General features: G+C 42.3%; 1 pseudogene; it reads left to right on the top strand.

The window, feature by feature from the left end:
* Positions 1-3,977: 3,977 nt before the first annotated feature.
* The window catches only part of LOC126512737 (chromobox protein homolog 1-like), a 1,011-nt pseudogene continuing 387 nt past the window's right edge, over positions 3,978-4,601 (top strand).

The raw sequence follows: 4,601 nt of genomic DNA on the forward strand, positions 1-4,601 counted from the left end.
TTTTGATTTCTCTCTCTCTCTCTCTCTCTCTCTCTCTCTCTCTCTCTCTCTCTCTCTCTCTCTTTAACATATATAAATAGCTAAGCAGGGCTAGAGAGATGACTCAGGAGTTAGGAGCAGTTGCTGCTCTTGCAGAAGACTTGGTTTGATTCCCAGAACCTACATGGCAGCTTTCAACCATATGTAACTCCAGTTTCAGAGAATCTAATGCCCTCTTCTGGCTGCTACAGGAACGACACGCACATGGAGCATAGACACATTCAGGCAAAACTTCTGCACACATAAAACTATATGACTCTTTAAGAAAACAACTAAGAGACAGGTGGTAACTCATGCCTTTAATCCCAGAGGCAGGTGGATCTCTGTGAGTTTGAGGCTAGCCTGGTCTACCAAGAAAGTTGCAGGAGAGCCAGGACAGAGAAACCCTGTCTCAAAAAACCAAAAACCAAACCAAACCAACAATTTTGGAAACCTCACAATTAAATGGGGACTCAGATGACTTTAGTCTTATTGAATAAGAAAGATTTTGAAGAGATTAGCTCATCCACAGGTTGAAATTGATTACTCATTGCTTCTGATATTAAACGTACACACACAAACACACACACACACATTCTTCTGGAGGTATCACTGATTTCAATATATACCATAGAAATATAGCAACAAAAACAGCATGGGTGTAAACACCAGACACATTCATCGTTGGAGTAAAAATGAGGACCCACATGTAAGTCTACACTCCTACAGCCACATGATTTTTGACAAAGAGAGTAAAAGACAGCATCTCCAACAAACAATGCCGGTAAGAATGGACGGCTATATGAAGAAGAATGCAAATAGATCCATACTGATCAACCTGCATAAAACTCAACTCCAAGATTTCAACATAAAACCAGATACACTGAACCTGAGGAGAAAATAGGAAAACATTTGAAGTTATTAGCATAGGAAATTACTTTCTGAACAGGATAGTGATAGCACAGTCATTAGAACCAATGATTAATAAATATGATATCATAAAACAAAAAAGCTCCTATATACCAAAGGACACCCTCATTCCAGCAAAATGGCAGCCTACAGAATGGAAAAAAAATCTTTACCAATTATGCATTTGGTAGAGGGCTAGTATCAAAAATATATCAAGAACTAAAAAAAATTGAACATCAAGAAAACAATTTAAAAGGGGGGTATAGAACTAAATAGATACTTTTTCTAGACACTATTCTATTGTTGGGAAGAGACACCATGATTAAGGCAGTTCTTGTGAAAGGAGGTATTTAACTGGTGCTTGCTTATAGTTTCAGAGGCTTAGTCCATTATCATGTCAGAGAGCATGGTCACAGGTAGTTGTGGTGCTGGAGAAGTAGCTGAGAGTTCTATAGTCTGATCTGCAAGTATAAAAAGAAATAGAGACACTGGGTCTGGCTTGGGGTTTTGAAACTTCAAATCCTATACCCAGCAAAACACCTCTTTCAACAAGCCCACACCTAATCTTTCTAATCCTTTCAAGCAATTCCACTCCCTGGTGACTAAGCATTAAAATCTATGAGCCAGTGGGGGTCTTTTTATTCAAACCATCATAGTTCTCAAAAGATGAAACACAAATGGCTGAGAAACTTTTTAAAAAATGCTCAACATCCTTCACCATCAAGGAAACACAAATGAAAATTACTTTGGGATTTCAGCTTATCCATGTCAGAATGGCTATATTAAAAATGAAAAAAAAAAAAAACAAGTGATGACAAACGTTGACTTGGAAGTGAGAAAAGAGGAACGCTTACTCATTGCTAGTGGGCGAGCAATCTATCTGGTATAACCACACTGATTGAAATCAGGGTGGAGGTTACATGAAAAGTCATAAATAGATCTACCATTGCAGGGTTCTCCAGCAGATAGGGCTGAGGCAGAGCCAGTTCCACTGGTCTTTCCCTGGGGCTGAGCGGGATGGTGAGTGTTGATGACCCAGACCTCCCTGCTGGGCACTGGGGAGAAACACACACTGAGTTGGGAGTCTGTCAAAGCACTCACTTTATTGCATCAGGGCAGGAACTTATATAGGGTTAAGGTAGTGGGCTGGAGTCTTGGGGTGGGGTGAGGTGGAGTGAGGAATAAGGGCCAATAATATTGTGCCACATCAGCAGTGACTGGACAGAGGCGAGCCTAGGTCAGGTTGTGGTGAGTCACTCCTCTCTAAATTCAGCTTAGGCTCAGGAAGTTACACTGGGCCTCACCAAGCTCAAGTTAGGCTCAGGAAGTTACTCTGGACCTCACCAAGCTCAAGTTAGGTTTAGGAAGTTACACTGGGCCTCACCAAGCTGTAAGTTAGGCTTAGGAAGTTACACTGGACCTCACCAAGCTCAAGTTAGGTTTAGGAAGTTACACTGGGCCTCACCAAGCTCAAGTTAGGTTTAGGAAGTTACACTGGGCCTCACCAAGCTCAAGTTAGGCTCAGGAAGTTACACTGGGCCTCACCAAGCTCAAGTTAGGCTTAGGAATTTACACAGGGCCTCACCAAGCTCAAGTTAGGCTTAGGAAGTTACACTGGGTCTCATGAGGCCCAACATACCATAAGATTCAGCTATGCCACTCCTGCACATATACTCAAAGGACTTGATGTCCTACTAACTAAGCAGAAGGTACAGCCACATCCTGGTCTGCAGACTGAGAGAGAGAGAGAGAGAGAGAGAGAGAGAGAGAGAGAGAGAGAGAGAATGGTAGTGGAGGACCTGGCTTGGGCTTTTGAAACCTCACACCCTACATCCAGTGACAAACTTCCTCTAACAAGGACATACCTACTTCCTAATCCTTCTAACCCTTTCAATCTAATCCCCAGTGACTAAGCATTAAAATGTATGAGCCTATGGAGGGTATTCTTACTCAAACCACCACAATGTCTATGGGCTGATAAGTGGATAATGAAAATGTACATTTACATAATGGAATATTATTCATCTGTTAATAAAAATGAAATTATGAAATTCACAGCTTAATGGATGGAGACAGGAGTGATCATTCTGAGTGAGGTAACCTAGACTCAGAAATACATCCATGAGGGGGCTGGAGAGATGGCTCAGTGGTTAAGAGCACTGGCTGCGCTTCTGAAGGTCCTGAGTTTAATCCCCAGCAACCACATGATGGCTCACAACCATCTGTAATAAGATCTGTCGCCCTCTCCTGGCGTGCAAGCATACATGGAGGCAGAATGTTGTATAAATAAATAAATAAATAAATAAATAAATATCCATGAATCTTTAGATCTGTGAGTTTAAATTAGAGTACCAATAGAAGTCAAGAAGCTAGTAGACAATAACGGGAATACTTTCAACAGAGGAGAGATGGTGAGATGAACGGGGTGGGGGATGGAAAATAATGAAGCAAGAAGGATTAAATTGGTGGAAGACAGGATGGCAAGACTGAGTGGACTTGGTGGACAACAACAACCACAACATGGCACGTGGAGAGGTGGCTTAGCAGTTAAGAGCACTTAATGCTTCTACAGAGGACCTGGGTGTTGTTCCCAGCACTGATACCAGGCATCTCTCAACTGCTTGTCGCTCTGGTTCTGATGCCCTCTGGACTCCGCAAGCCTCTTTATACACACGGTGCACATTAACTCCAGAACATACACATGCACATTGATAGAAATAAAAATAAATCTTGAAAGAAGAACACGTGAAATTGGGATGGAAGAGTTGTGCTGAGGGAGGGACTGTAGGGGAAGGAATGAGGGTGGAGTTCATTAAAACATTCTTTGCAGGGAGGCTCTCTTGTTTGGCTGACCCTCAGCCATGCCTGCAGTATGCTGCTTCAGCTAGGTGCTACTGCAGCCACATAAATTTTTTTACTGCTCTTCTCTGGGTGCTAATCTCTTGGGCTGCCTGACTCAACGTGTGAGTAGCACAGCATCTAGTCCCCTTGGTCTCTTTGGTACTGTTATGAGCAGCATCACCCTTTACACTAGAAAGCTGATGAGTCATATGGGGGAAAAAAACAGGAAGAACGTGAAGGATGTGCTAGAAGAGGTGGTGGAAAAAGTTCTTGATTGGTGAGTTGTCAAAGGCAAAGGAGGATATTTTCTAAAATGGAAGGATTTATCAGATGAGGATAATACATGGGAGCCAGAAGAGAACCCAGATTACTCTAAACTCATCTGAGTTTCTTATAGTCACAGAAAACAGCTCACGAGACAGAAAACTCAGAGGGAGGCAAGTATAAAGATGGTTCTGATTCTGAAGATAAGGGAGAGAAAAGCAAACCAAAGAGGTGCTACGGAATATTCCTACCCTGCGAAGGTATGCCACTGTGGTTGGTTTAATACAGAGCTCAATGGCTATTAGCTAGGAAGTGGTTAGATGGGCCATTTGGGGACAAAGAGGTCTCATGGAAGAAAAAAAAAGTAGAATTGCCAGCTGGACACAGAGGGAGAAAGCCATGCAGGAGGAGCGGTGAAAGTCCCCTGTCATATGGCAACAAATAAGATAAATAGAAATTATAAGAGCTAGTGGGACAAGCCTAAGCTATAGGACAAACTTTTATAATTAATAAGTCTCTCTCTCTCTCTCTCTCTCTCTCTCTCTCTCTCTCTCTCTCTCTCTCTCTCT

Source organism: Alexandromys fortis, unplaced genomic scaffold (genome assembly GCF_014885135.2).
Source record: "Alexandromys fortis isolate MF-2015 unplaced genomic scaffold, M_Fortis_MF-2015_v1.1 scaffold_120, whole genome shotgun sequence".
In the NCBI taxonomy this organism is placed as follows: Eukaryota; Metazoa; Chordata; class Mammalia; order Rodentia; family Cricetidae; genus Alexandromys; species Alexandromys fortis.